The following is a 15,927-nucleotide window of genomic DNA, read 5'->3' on the forward strand; positions in this document are numbered from 1 at the left end:
GAGACTCTAATTAAACTTTCTCCTGATAAACGCCCACTGACCATGCACTAGTTCTGGCTGAATGACAGAAATTACACATCTGCATGCCTTTGTGTCCTGAAAAGAACGTTTGACAGATAAAATCTAACTGTACATTTAAAAGTTAAGTCTGCATCCCAAAATGAACATGAGTCCTACATTACATGCATATTTATTGGTTCAATACACACGTGTCAGGACCGCCTTCGTGAATATTCACAGCTCCTCCTGTAACCTGTTAAATATGTGTAACCATTCTGCTGTCAGATCACCATAGAAGCTGCAGATACAACTGACAGTGCAGAGCTTAATTATTAATCAATTTAATAATTAAGATTGAATGCTGGTCAGGCATGGGGGTTCACACCTGTAATCTCAGCACTTTGGGAGGCTGAGGCAGGTGGATCACATGAGGCCAGGAGTTCGAGACCAGCCTGGCCAACATGGTGAAACCCCATCTCTACTAAAAATTTTTTTAAAAACTTAGCCAGGCATGGTGGTGCACACCTCTAATCCCAGCTACTTGGGAGGTTGAGGTGCGAGAATTGCTTGAACCCAGGAGGCAGAGGTTGCAGTGAGCCAAGATCACACACCTACACTCCCACCTGGGCCACAGAATGAGACTCTGTCTCAAAAAAAAAAAAAAAAAATTGAATGCAGTGTGTACTTCCAGGATAACTCTGAAAACATCCTCAGCCTTACAAGACATACACAAACAAACCAGTCCAGTACTATGTCTGATCCCACAATATCTTTAAATAAATGGCTCTCTTCATGATTTGTATCAGGCTTCCTGGAGGGAAAAGTTGCTCGTGATTATAGCCATGATTACAGGGATAGGATTATTCTTCTGCTGAGGACTGTATTGCTGTTACACGCTCCCCATGACGCTCCAGCGGATCTCTTCTCTAAGTCCAGGGACTATCAAGCGCTGTCAACTCTGGGTGGATAGGTTCATTCCACAGCCCCCTGACTATGCCCCTTTTCAATACGAAGTAGCCAGAATGAATCAGTTGCCCGTTTTCCATAGAGACAGAATGAAACTTGACAGTGGGGAGTTTGTAACCAGGGACCTCAGTTATTTAAATCATCCTCTTTCTTTTTCTTCCTTCCCTCCCCTCTGACTGCTTTACTCCTAACCTCTCTAGATACTCCCCTTCGGCAATGCCTGCTTATCCAATTATGCACTTAAAAAATTCCAGGCCAGGTGCAGTGGCTCACACCTGTAATCCCAGGCTCACACGTGTAATCCCAGCACTTTGGGAGACCAAAACAGGAAGACTGCATGAGCCCAGGAAGTTAAGATCAGCCTGGGCAACATATGGAGGCCCTGTCTCTACAAAAAAATTTAAAAATTAGCCAGGCATAGTGGCACATACCTGTGGTCCCATCTACTCAGGAGGCTGAGATGGGAGGATTGCTTGAGCCCAGGAGGTCAAGGCTTCAGTGAGCCATGATTGCACCACTGCACTCCAGCCTGGGCGACAGAATGAGATCCTGTCAACCAAACAAACAAACAAACAAACAAACAAACAGAAAAACCAGACACTACTGTTGAAACAAATCAGGCAGGGGGCCACTGTGGAATTTTCCCACTTCTGAGGCGTTGGGCACAATTAGTCCACCACCATCAGGCTAAAGTCAGGTAATGACCAACCAGACCACCGGAAGGGCAAATCTCCTAGATAGCCGCTGGAAGAGGATCCACAGACCTGCACTCCGCACCACGCCCACATGCCTCTCACACCAAGCTTCCCTTTAAAACTCCTACGGTGAAATTTAAAGTGTAAGATGGTACTTTATAACACTAGCTCACCCTCTTCTTGGTTTTCTGACTTTCCAATTAAACCTACTTTTCCTCCCATCAACCCTCACCTCTTGTGTTCTGGCTTTTAAGTGGTGAGCAGCTGAACCTGGGTCTGGTTACATGGCCACATCATTACCTATGTGTGCATGTGTGTGCAGTGGTCAGAATTATATGGTGACATCTGAATGGAGGAGGGATCTGCCCTCAGAACTCATTTCCTCTGTGTCTCTAGTCCCCACTGACCCTGGGAGAGACATCAGATCATAGGACAATTTACGATGTGACAGGCTGTGTGCAGGAGAACAGAGCCTCAATTCTTCAAGACACCTGGAGTCTCCCTCCAGCCCAGGGCCTGCCTGACCCATGCTGGGTGATTCACAGGCACCCACGTGTCCTTGACTCCCCTGATATCATTCACTGGAAACACTCAACCCTTGGCTCACTGCAACCTCCACCTCCCGGGTTCAAGTGATTCTCCTGCCTCAGCCTCCCGAGTCGCTGGGATTTCAGGTGTGCGCTACTATACCCAGCTAATTTTTGTATTTTTAGTAGGGTTGGGGTTTGACCATGTTGGCCAGGCTGGTCTTGAACTCCTGACCTCAGGTGATCCATCCGCCTTGGCATCCTAAAGTGCTAGAATTACAGGCATAAAATGTATTTTTTAATATTCAGTCCTTTTCCAGGAAAAAATACTTTAATATGGAGACTTGAGACTTGAGCCTGATGTCATAATAGTAATAATATTAATGCAGAATAGCACAAATGGAGGTATTCTGAAGAATTCTTTTGTAATGTAAACATTCATAGCCCCAATTGGTTCATTTTGTAGATTTAGATATTCTTCCTTAAAACCAGAAATGCTTTTCTACCAAGACTTCTATTCATATGTAAAGAAATAACACCTAAGGAAACAGTGACTGAAAGATTTCATTCTAGGCAGCCTGGCAGAAAGAGACCTCGGTCACTTGGTTCTGTGGTTCCCTGGCATTGGTGGTGCATGAAGAAATTGCCTTATGTCTTTTATCTGTTTCAACTGCAGAATGAAAGAAGAGACATGTGAGATCTGTATGGCTTTGGATTCAGTTCCAAAGTTTGCCTCCTGGACTCAGAAACTGGCCATTGGTCTGAATTAGACTCTGAGAGCTGGCAGGTCACTGAGCCTTCCTTCATTTTGTAGATGATGAAAAATTGGGAGTTCAATAAAACCGAGACTAAAATCCAGGTCTCCTGATTTTCCAAGTGAAGCCAAGATTCTGCCAGTCACCTGCTGTGTCCCTCTTACACTCCTAGAGCGTTTGCTATAAGCTATCTCCTCTCCAGCCGCTGCAAAACCGAATCCCTCGGAACAGCCTTGACTTCAGACGGAAGAACTTGATTCAAATCACATTTACCGCACATTAGCTGGGTGTCCTTGGGCAAATTGCATGCTCTCTCTATGCTTTCATTCGCTCCTCTGCAAAATGGGGCTGATGATGTCTGACGTGCAGTGGAGGCAGTGGTATACATATTTTACAGTGCCTGACATGTAGGAGCAGAGTGACAAACAGCCATGATGATGGTGACAATGAGGAAAAATGAGCATGGTGGACTTAGACACCTGTCCAGAAACAGACCTGCCCAGTGAACTCAGAGAAGGGATGTGGCAGGAACTTGCCTGAGCCCCACATGGGACATTTGTGGTTTTTCCGCCTTGGGATAGCAGAAGCAGTAGTTTTGCTGTCCTAGGTGTTGTCATGAATTTAATGAGCTACTGTTGGATCAATGCACCTTTGGGGTGGGATAGAGGAAAGCAGTAATGGATCTTGAGATTCAGGGATTTCCCTGAGGATAGGGAGGTATTAAGTTGCTGCAAAACTAATTGCGGTTTTTGCTATTACTTTTAATGGCATTTTTTTTTTTTTTTTTTTTTTTTTTTTTTTTTTTTTTTTTTGAGACAGAGTCTTGCTCTGTCACCCAGGCTGGAGTGCAGTGGCACCATCTCAGCTCACTGCAACCTCCGCCTCCTGGGTTCAAACGTTTCTACTGCCTCAGCCTCCCAAGTAACAGATTACAGGCGTGCACCACCATGCCTGGCTAATTTTTGTATTTTTAGTAAAGACGGGGTGTTGCCGTGTTGGCCAGGCTGATCTCGTACTCCTGACCTGAAGTGATCCGCCCACGTCTGACTCCTAAAGTGCTGGGATTACAGGCATGATCCACCACGCCCAGCCAAACGGCATTACTTTTAATGAAAAAAACCACAAGTTAGTTTTGCACCAACCTAATAGATTTCTCAAAAGGAAAATGGAGATGCACCCCATGGAGACTGGAAGAATGAGACAGTTGATGGACAGGAAAAAAAAACCCTGAAGGTAGAAAACAGCAGGGAAAAAAGAACGTGCCACAAGGGACCCCTGTGGAGAGTTTATCTTCCTGGAGGCCTTCCTGGTGAGCTATGAAGAAATTATCCTTGACAGTTTTAAGGTTTCTCCCTCCAATGTTGCAAGTCCCCACATCCACAGCCTAATCCAAGCTTGAGTGATAATATGACAGAGGACAGAGTGTCAGGAGAATAATGAAAAGCGGGACCTGCCTGAACTGTTCTGGAGGTAAAAGTAAACTATATAAACTCAAACTTCGCCACTCCCAAGGGCAAACATGCATTGTCAGTGATGGCACCACTGACGTCTAGAAGGAAGACAGATCTGTTTTCCTGTCTTATCTCATAATTTGAGAGGTTCTTCTCTTGCACAGTGGAGACCATCCTCTACATTATGACAATGACACAGAGCCCTTGTAGGTCCTAGCCTTCATCCTCTCTTTACAAATGGCCCTTGTGTGGCCCATTGGAACTAAGAGAGGGGACCATTGCTCAGCCACATACCTCCCAATGACCACACAAAGACCAGAGAGCAGCTCAGAATTACTGCCCATTGGGATACCACAACTCTCTTAAGGATAAGTTACCTAAGTCTCAGTTTCTCCATCTGCAAAATGGAAAGAATAGGTCCTACCCTATATGGGTATCACATCACATCAATGAGCAGCTCCAGTTTTATTAAGGCATCCTCTGCAGTGCTTGGCACGTGGTAAAGAGTCACATTGTTGGTTTCTCTCCTCCACTTCTTAGTAATTCTCACTGAAGTCAACTCTCACAGTTTATCTGTGAAAAAATGCTTCCAACAGCACCGTGACAGGACCTTAAAATTTGGGACCCCAAGGAAAGCTTTGCACAAGGGGACATATTGAGCCTCTTCAGAAAGGCTACTCAGCCAGGAAATTGTTTCTAGGAATATGATCTAGCATTATTCCCAGGAAGAAAAAGTGACTCACTGGAAAAAGTGATTAGACTTTGTTCAAAGTTCCCCCTCCCCTTCCAAACTGGGTTCATTTCTACCAAGGTGCAAGGGGTTGGTTAAAATAAAAAAGGCTTTAAGGGAAAGGAAATTCCAATATGTCAATCTGAGGGTTGTGAGCAGAGAAGATGCAGTTCACCACTGGGGCTTGGTGATGAGTGGATGGGGAGGGCCTTGGGGGTCTCATGGGAAGACAGCTTGTGTACCAACCTTGAACCTTGGGTGTTCTTTTTTTTTTTTTTTTACAGACAAGCTCTCTCTCTGTCACCCAGGCTGGAGTGCAGTGGTGCAATCACAGTTCACTGAAGCCTCCAACTCCTGGGTTCAAGTGATCTTCCTGTCTCCTCATCAAGCCCCAGTGGTGAACTGCACCTTCTCTGTCTACTCACAACCCTCAGATTGACATATTGGAACTTCCTTTCCCTTAAATCCTCTTTTATTTTAACCAGCCCCTTGCACCTTGGTAAAAACGAACCTCCTAAGTAGCTTGAACTACAGGTGTTCACCACCACACCTGGCTAATTTTTATTTTTTATTTTTTGAGATGGGGATCTCACTATATATGGGGATCAACACAGGTTGATCTTGATCTCCTGGGTTCAAATGATCCTCCCACTCAGCCTCCCAGTGTTGGGATTATAGGCATGAGCCACTGTGCCCAGCAACTCAAGTGTTCTTTCTAAAAACCATTGGTGGTGACCTTAATCTCTTCAACTTCAGTGATTCCTGATCAGACACCAGCAGGTCAGGAACTCAGGATGATGACCTCACTTCCAGGCCACCCAGTGCTGTGAAGGTGGACAGGAGGCTCCAGATTCCTAGGGATTCAGCCTTCAGGTATCTCCTTTCTGGAATGACTACTGCTGGGTTCCCCCATGGAACTCAGCCTGCTGTCCCCCAATCCTCCCTCCCCGTGGGTCTCCACAGATTGTCAAAACACCAGCTGGTTCTCCTCAGCTGCTAAGTGTAGGAGAGGAAAGAGCAGAGGAGTTATGGACATGGCTTTGAGGGTTTTTTCATCATCTAAGGGTTCAATATTTAGAGCAATATTGATCCAATTTATCTAATGTTGTCATGTTGCATTGGTTGCTAGACAACAGAGTTCTTTCTGCCGTGTACTCTGGATGGCTCATGGGAGTTTGACTACCAAAGAGATTACTTTGTGTATGTGGGACTAAATGGACCATAGGTGCCATACATAAGTGTGGGTGGGGGGATACTGTTTTACTAGGCAGTGTTAAGACCAGTTTTCCTATCATATCTCAGTAATTGCAGTTCAGCCTCCAGAACGAACACAGCCATTCATTTTCACATTCCCTTACAAGATACTCTCTGAGAACAATTTAACACACAGCTGTGCTGATGCATAAAACCCTATGTCGTGTGCTTACCATTCAATCCTCATAAAGTTCAAGCCTGCACTGGAGCAAGGATGGATTTATTCCTCCTTCTTTCCACCTGCCACAAGCCCATTCATAACCAAAAATAGCAACGTGGATTACAAAAGGGCACATTCTGGTTTGCACTTCAATCCTAGTATGGCAGGATCTTTCTTCATTTCCCTTATCCCATCTTCCCTGTTCATCCCAAAATTGCCTTCCCTGTTTTTGTTTTTGTTTTTTGGAGGCTCTTTTGTAAGTCCTTGACACTGATGCTTGCTATGACTTTAAAATCCCATCAGAGCAGCAGGTAATGAGGCACCGCTAGCTTGGGCTACGTAGTTCCATGACTTCACATTGATGACGTTTATTTTAGAATCTGCATGATGACCTGACCTATTTTAGGATCTCTGCTTTCACCATACTTTCCTCCTCCATTTTTGCAATTAGAAGTGAAGATAAAGGGGAACTGGGGGAGGATGGAGAGGGAGAGAGAGAAGAACCTGGAAAGTGATTCTCCAGAAGTAACATGAGAAGCTGCCCACGTTGCCCATAACATTGGAACCACTGTCATACGGACGATTTCAAGTCCTACTGGAAATGCATGAACTGAGGCTGTGTCTGCAAAATGGGAAGAAACTCCAGAGGCAGCTCTCTGACAAGCTTCCCAGGTGCAGCCACAAACCAAAGGCCACATTTAGTATTGTTCAGCATTTTCCTCTGTGGGAAGACCTGTTCAGGAGAGAAATGATCCTGTTCTTCCTAAGAGAAAAGCTATCTAGAGGAGAGAAAGGAAGGGGAGAGTGCAGGGAGAGGCAAGTGCAGGCAAGTGACCAACAATGCATATTTATAGGGAACAGAAATGGAAAACAGATACTATCAGGAGTATAAAGCATTGCCCTAGGAGCACCTTCATCAGCCTCTGGAGAATAGAGTTTCTGAGATCCAGGCAAATCATACAGTAAATCATTGGGAGCTGCAGACTCATTGTAAGCAGCTCTAAGCAATGGCCCTCCTGGGCTGCCTAGTACCCTGTCTCAACATCTTTCTAGTGGCTGTGCAGTAGCCAGCATTCCTCTGATACCCGCTGAGGTTTTCTTGAGTTGTCCACAGTGCAGCTGCCCTGGGTGGTGGACCACCAACCTTAACTTCCTTCTTTCCTGCAAGAGTGCTACAACTCCTTTGCTAGACTCTCCAAATAGTGGCGTTGGTCCGTTTGCATCCTTGTAACTCCCACTCTCTTGGAACAAATTCCACTGGAGCCACTAGAAAATGGCTTACAGAGCCACCATCTCCCTCTTGGAGGTCCAGGTCTTGCTGCTCCTGCAAGGTAAGAAGCTCTGCTATAGATGAAAACACCCCATTGCTAGTTAAAGAGACAAGAACATCTATTCAGAGGAATGCTGGCTACACAGAAGACTCAGAGAAGGCAAGCAAGAGTGACTAGAAAAAGGATGGTTTCTGATTTTGTCAATCTATTTTGCAGCTCATAGAAGTTGTTGATTTAAATAATCTATTAAAAGACTTTGTGGCTGGGCACAGTGGCTCACACCTGTAATCCCAGCACTTTGGGAGGCCAAGGAGGGTGGATCACTTGAGGTCAGGAGTTCAAGACCAGCCTGGCCAACATGGTGAAACCCCCATCTCTACTAAAAATACAAAAATTAGCCAGGTGTGCTGGGGTGTGCCTGTAATCCCAGCTATTCAGGAGGCTGAGGCAGAAGAATCGCTTGAACCTGAGAGGTGGAGTTTGCAGTGAGCCGAGCCGAGATCACGCCACTGCATTCTAGCCTGGGTGACAGAGTGAGACTCCATTAAAAAAAAAAAAAAAAAAAAAAAAGACTTTGTGGGCTCTGTCTTCAGGAAGCAATTTGTTAGCCAGACTTAACACTACATTCAATTATAGGGTTTTTTTTTGTTTTTGTTTATTTTCTCTGGTAGAAACAGGGTCAAGCGATTCTATTAGCTTGGTTTTCCAAAGCACTGGGATTATAGGCATGAGCCACTGCACCCGGCCACCATGTTCAATTTTAGTGACTTGCCAGAGCGGACGCTTATTTCTTACTTGTATTTCTCTGCTTGTGACTTGCCTGGGCCGGTTATGTTCTTGGGACCCATCTGCTCTAATGGACTTGCTTCCTGGGCCACAGCCTGGTCAGAGAAGACAGTTATACCTCCAGCTTCCTACCTCCCAGAATGCTGGGACCCCACACCCTTCCGTCCCTTCCGTTCCCTATTCTGGCTCTTTTTTTTTTTTTTTTTTTTTTTCTTTTGAGATGGAGACTCGCTCTGTCGCCCAGGCTGGAATGCAGCGGCGCGATCTCAGCTCACTGCAAGCTCTGCCTCCCGGGTTCACGCCATTCTCCTGCCTCAGCCTTCTGAGAAGCTGGGACTACAGGCACCTGCCACCACACCCAGCTAATTTTTTGTATTTTTAGTAGAGACGGGGTTTCACCGTGTTAGCCAGGATGGTCTCGATTTCCTGACCTCGTGATCTGCCTGCCTCTGCCTCCCAAAGTGTATTCTCTCTCTCTTTAACTGGTAATGAGGTGTTCCCACATACCCCAGAGCTTCTTACCTTGCAGGAGCAGCAAGACCTGGCCCTCCAAGAGGGAGATGGTGGCTCTGTGAGCCTTTTTCTAGCAGCCCCAATGGAATTTGTTCCAGGACAGTGGGAGTTACAAGGAAGCAAAAGGACCAGGGCCTCTATTCGGAGAGTCTAACAGAGGAGTTGTAGCACTCCTTGAGCAATGAGTGAAGTCAAGGTCAGTGGTCTATGACCCAGGCAGCTGCACTGTGGACAACTCAGGAAAACGTCAGTGACTATCAATAAGTGTCTATGCTTGAACCACCTGGGACCTGCCAAGGGGAAGAAAGGAGTGTAGAAGGTGTGGGTTCCCAGCATTCTGGGAGGTAGAAAGCCAGAAATACAACTGTATTCTCTGATCAGGTTGTGGCCTAGGAAGCAAGCCCATAAGAGCAGGGGTCCCTAACCCTTGGGCCACAGACCAGCACCAGTACTGGTATCGGTCTGTGGCCTGTTAGGAACCGGGCTTCACAGCAGGAGGTGAGCCACGGGCAGCTGAGCGAAGCTTCACCTGTACCATACAGCTGGTCCCCATCACTCACATTCCCACCCGAGCTCTGCCTCCTGTCACATCAGTGGTGGCATTAGATTCTCATAGGAGCGGGAACCCCGCTGTGAAGTGTGCATGTGAGGGATCTAGGCTGTGCTCTCCTTATGAGAATCGAATGCCTGATGATCTGTCACTGTCTCCCATCACCCCCAGATGGGACCATCTAGTTGCAGGAAAACAAGCTCAGGGCTCCCACTGATTCTACATTATGGCAAGTTGTAGAATTATTTCATTACATATTACAATGTAATAATAATAGAAATAAAGTGCACAATCCACATATTTCACTTGAGTCATCCCGAAACCATCCCCTTCACCCCCGCTGTCCATGGAAAAATTGTTTTCCATGAAACTGGTCCCTGATGCCACAAGGGTTGGGGACTGTTGCATTAGAGCAAACAGAGCACAGCTCTGCTGAGGGGTTCAAGAACATAAAGGGCCCAGGCAAGTCATAAGCAGAGAAATAAAAGTAAAACATTAATGTTCACTGTGACAAGTCACTAAAATTGAACATAGTGGCTGGGTGCAGTGGTTCACACCTATCATCTCAGCACTTTCAGAGGCTGAGACAGGAGGATTGCCTGAGGCCAGGAGTTTGAGACCAGCCTGGGCAACATAGAAAGACCCCATCTCTAAAAAGAAAATGAAAAATTTCAGTTGAATCTAGTGAAAACTCCAGCTAGCAAATTGTTCCTTGCAAACTGAGCCCATGGAGTCTTGTCATAGATTATTTAAATCAACAACTTGTATGAGCTGTGAAATAGATTGACAAAATCAGAAGTCATCCTTTTACTAGAAAAAAGAGTGACTAGACACTCTTTTTTGCCTTCTCTGAGTCTTCTTTTAGAATTTCACATGGCAGGTAGGTGCTGCTACATTTTGGGCCCAAAAATATTTTTCAGGAAAGCCAACTCGAAATAGCAACCTGTCAGACATTGTCTTAGGTTCGTAGCCTGTCTGCTGGCTGCCTTGCAGAAGCTGGCTGGAAATTGGACCAGGTGTGTGTTTCCCCCTCTTTGCCTACATATTTCCTTTGTTTACCCAGCATATTTTCCCAGGATTATGATTCACATATTTAAAATTAGAGCAGAAAAAGGAGGAAAAGAGGTGATTCAGTGTTCTTTCCCCATTCCTAGCAATGTTTAGCCTCTGGAATCTAGATTAACAATGTGATGTGCTGAGAGCCTGAAGGAAAATGAAAGAGGGGAGGAAAAAAAGGAGGAGGACAAATTGAAGAAGACGGAGCTCACTGCAAGTGATATTTCCAGTTCCCAGACTTAGAACGACATTGCAACTGAAATTGCTTGTACTTGTAAAATTCTATCATGCTCGAAGAACCTCTTTTATAGATGAAATCAGGTTTAACAGAGGAATATTGTGTCTTGAATAAATAAATCAGTTCTCTAATGAAATATACCATCAAGCATGAAAAAAATACCTAAAGGGTAAGAAGTATTAATGTGTCAATTAAGAGGAATGATGGGCCAGGCACGGTGGCTCACACCTGTAATCCTAGCACTTTAGGAGGCCAAGGTGGGTGGATCACAAGGTCAGTTACAAACTGCTTGGTTGCTTGACTGAATTCAGCTGGTTTGTTTTGAAAATTACCCACACTCTGCCTAACATCATCACTTTCCAAACCACTTTGCTGGGTGCTAGCTTCACATGCCTGCTTGAGTTCAAACTGTTGACGATGACACTTGGGAACTGGCTGAAGAAGAGAGTTAACAGAACGTTCTGAAATCAGGAGAGAACCAAACAAGAGCTGCTGGTGGAAAGCCAACTTCAATTGAAGAGAGATACCAAACCAAGACGGTGAAAGTGCCCAAGAGAAAACCAGGTGATTCTAGAAAATTCCATCCTAAAACATGTGGAGCCTGGTTTTTCCTAAGCACCAGTGCTCAGGCGGTAATCCTTGAAAACAGGAAGAAGGAACCAACTCAGTGATCTGGTCTTTCCACACAGGAATTTAGTGAGGTGGGATTATTAGTCAATGACACCTTGGCACTCTCCCCGACAAAAAATTCTTTCCTATTTTCATAATCCACAGTTTTTTAGGAACAGAACTGTTGATGTACTGCTCAACTGACCTTTAGTTAGTTCCAAGAGAAAGATGGCAAAGTCCACGGAGAGCCAGCTCTTATTCTAAACAAATGGGGTAAAGTTGGAACGACACAAATGTATATACTCATTTCTAGCACCTCACAGTATTCACACAGTTCCAGAGAAAGGCAGGGGGACTGATTCTTTTCTAGTCACAGAAGCTTTTGATAAGAGCCCCAAGAAATCTGTGCCCCCAAATACCACTTGACACATGAGCACGAGTCCGCTAAATGCATCCTGGATGAGATGGATAGGTGGTGTCAAGTCCTAAATCTCCTATGGGGTTTCCCTTGACAGTCCACTCTTATGATTTAGGGCACCATTGGTAGCCCTGGTTTGATTCCTCACTTGGTAATTCATCTCCAACAAGCTACAGTTCTTGTTTTGTAACACCCGTCCATTCTTTTCCTTTGAAGAGAGAGAAAAACAGTGATAAAAGCCAGGCTTTGGAACAGAATTCTAGCTTTGTCCTTCCAGAATCAGCCCTCGGTAAGAAGAAACAAACAGACAATGAGGTCAACTTAAAGAAAGACTGTACCTATGGACAAAACCATGACCATTTACATCAGATATGCCACCTGTATTATTTAACATGTTTGCGTAAGTACCCTGACCAGCCATAGCAACATATGAACAAGTGAGTGGACTTTTCCATCTGAACATTCTGACTATTTAAATGTTAAAAACACATATGGACTTTTGTTTTTTGTTTGTTTTGTTTCGTTTTGTTTTTGAGATGGAGTCTCACTCTCTCCCAGGCTGGAGTGCAATGGCGCCATCTCAGCTCACTGTAACCTCTGCCTCCCAGGTTCAAATGATTCTTCTACCTCAGCCTCCCAAGCAGCTGGGACTATAGGTGTGCACCACCACGTCCAGCTAAATTTTTCTTTCTTTCTTTCTTTTTTTTTTGGTATTTTAATGGAGATGGGGTTTTGTCATGTTGCCCAGCGTGGTCTTGAATTCCTGAGCTCAGGCAGTCTGCTCCCTTTGACTTCCCAACATATGGGTTTTTAAAAGAAAATTATATTTTGATTCGTATGTATATACATTTGTTAATATATTATGTCTCACAATTCTGTCCTACAAATTATTACTGCCTTTTTTTTTTTTTAATTTGAGACAGGGTCTGCCTCCATTGCCCTGCCTGGAGTGCAGTGGCATGATCTCAACTCACTCCAGCCTTGGCCTCCTGGGCTCAAGCAGTCCTCCCACTTCAGCCTCCCCAGTAGCTAGGACTATAGCTGCGCACCACCACACCTGGCTAATTCTTGTATTTTTTGTAGAGACAGAATTTCCCCATATTGCTCAGGCTGGTCTCAAACACCTCAGTTCAAGCGATCCTCCCACACTGGCCTCTCAAAGTATTGGGATTACAGGTGTCAGCTGCCACGCCTGGCCATTACTGCCATTTTGAATTTTGTTATGTATTATCTGCTTTGGCAATTGTAAGTTCCTAAACTTCTTGCTTTTACAACATTTGTAAGCAATACTTACTGTGCTTTTATTATAGAAGCAATGTATATGCATTATAGTGAACTTACAAAAATAACATTTCAGGCTAATATAAAGAAAAAACGGTATACTACTAATACTGTATACTAGGAAAAATCATTATACAGTAACTTGTTAAATTTTGCATATTTACATATAACATACATGTTAGATAAAATATATAAATATTAGGGTCATTTAATCTAAAGGTAATATAGTAACATGTTGCTTTTCTCTATAAACTACCCTCATCCTAGTCAGCCCTAATCAACTTGTAGTAAACTCTGTCTGAAGGGAGTTTATTATCGAAAGAAAGCATAGAGGAAACTGAAGTAAAACTCAGCTTTGAAATTCAAAAATGGGATTCTGCATCATACAATACCTGTATCAGACAATCTGAGGTATGTTCTGAAGAAAGGTATGTCTAAATCTCATAATCTCCCCTACCCTAACACAACCCAAGCCAACTATTTTTGTCATTTAGATTGTAGATTTTTATTTAAAAGACATACAGATAGAAAGAGGAAAGGGAAAATCTCGCCCTCTAATATAGATGTGCCGAATTTCCTCTCTCCAGCCTGAGAAGGACAGCTACACAGATAAATGAAGGTACTACAGGAGCAGATATATGGATAAATGAAGGTGTTACAGAGTGCAAAGCAGACCCCAGACTACATTTCTCATCTACGACTCTACTTCTGAGTCTTGTCTCTCATGTTTCCCCAGCACCATCTTGGGGTGCAGTCACATGAATCTGTTTGCAGAGTATCAGTCAGACAGGGAAACACCCTGAGATTTGGCTCTCCTGAGCTGTCCTGGGTTCCCGGGTAGCAAGGATATGCAGTAGGGAGCCGAACGGGTTGTCCAGGGGTATGACAGAGCAAGGTGGGTGTATTAGTCCGTTCTCATGGTGCTATAAAGACATACCTGAGACTGGATAATTTATAGAGAAAAGAGGTTTAATTGACTCACAGTTCTGCATGGCTGGGGAGGCCTAAGATGTTTAGATTCATGGATTTTAAACTTGGCTAAGTTTTTATTTATGGTTGAGGGTAGAAGCAAAATATTATAGAACATGTAAGGACCTAGGAAACTTACTAACTACTTGCTCTTTGTGGGAAGAAAATGGTTTTGGAAGACATTGTCTAATTGACCTAGAGCTAAATCAATATAATGAACTCATAAAAGTCAGTGCTCTGACACGCTTTGTATATAAAAATGAAACTTACAATCATGGCGGAAGGCACCTCTTCACAGGGTGGCAGGAGAGAGAATGGATGCTGAGCAAAGGAGGAAGTCCCTTATAAAACCATCAGATCTCATGAGAACTCACTATCACAAGAACAGCATCAGGAAAACCAACTCCGTGATTCAATTACCTCCACCTGGTGTTGCCCTTGACACATGGGGATTATTACAATTCAAGGTGAAATTTGGGTGGGGACACAGAGCCAAACTATATCAGTGGGCCTTCTGTAGAGCTGAGATGGGCCCCTAGGCCAGCAGCCTGGATGGAGGATGAGGCAGAAGCTCCAGGATCATTTTTGAGACAGAGTCTCACGGTGTTGCCCAGGCTGGAGTGCAGCAGTGCAATCATAGTTCACTACAGCCTCAAAGTCCTAGGCTGAAGCAATCCTCCTACCTCAGCCTCCCAAGTAGCTGGGACTACAGGCACACACCATCATGCTGAGCTAATTTTTGTTATTATTTTGGAGGGACAGGGGGTCTTGCTATGTTTCCCCAGCTGGCCTCTAACTCCTGGCCTCAAGCAATCCTTTCACTTCAGCCTCCCAAAACTCTGAAATTACAGGAATGAGCTACTGCGCCTGACTAGGGATCATTTTCTATACAAAGAGTGTCAGAGCACTGATTTTTATGAGTTCATAATACTGATTTAACTCTAGGTCAATTAGACAATGTCTTCCACAACAATTTTTTCTCCCATAAAGAGCAAGTAGTTGGTAAATTTCCTAGATCCTTACATGTTCTATAATTTGAACATTTGAACATTTGCTTCTACCTTCAACCACAAATACAAATTCAGGCCAGTTTAAAATCCATGGATCTGGCTGAGCTCAAGCCTCTAATCCCAGCACTTTGGGAGGCCGAGGTGGGCGGATCACGAGGTCAGGAGATCGAGACCATCCTGGCTAACACGGTGAAACCCCATCTACTAAAAATACAAAAAATATTAGTCAGGCGTGGTGGTGGGTGCCTGTAGTCCCAGCTACTTGGGAGTCTGAGGCAGCAGAATGGCGTGAACCTGGGAGGCAGAGCTTGCAGTGAGCCGAGATCTCGCCACTGTACTCCAGCCTGGGCGGCAGAGTGAGACTCCATCTCAAAAAAAAAAAAAAAAAATCCATGGATCTAAACATCTTTTCTGTAAAACCTGGGGGACATTATACCATTCCTTTCTGCATTTCATATTAAGGAGTAGAAGTCTGAAACCAACCTGATATTTTGTTATCCTGTGGTGAAACTGATTATTTTTCTGCCTAGATATTCCTAGATATTTTCAAAATCTTGTATGGCTTTTTTTTTTTTTTTTTTTTTTTGACAGAGTAAGGGCCTTACTCTGTCACCCTGGCTGGAGTACAGTGGCACAGACAAAGCTCATTTCAGCCTCCAAATCCTGGGCTTAAGTGTTCCTTTGCCTC

At 44.4% G+C, this 15,927-nt stretch overlaps 1 pseudogene; it reads right to left on the reverse strand.

The window, feature by feature from the left end:
• The window catches only part of LOC104675892, a 32,169-nt pseudogene extending 23,512 nt beyond the window's left edge, over nucleotides 1–8,657 (reverse strand).
• Between the last annotated feature and the right edge of the window lie 7,270 nt (nucleotides 8,658–15,927).

This window comes from Rhinopithecus roxellana, chromosome 6 (genome assembly GCF_007565055.1).
Source record: "Rhinopithecus roxellana isolate Shanxi Qingling chromosome 6, ASM756505v1, whole genome shotgun sequence".
In the NCBI taxonomy this organism is placed as follows: domain Eukaryota; kingdom Metazoa; phylum Chordata; class Mammalia; order Primates; family Cercopithecidae; genus Rhinopithecus; species Rhinopithecus roxellana.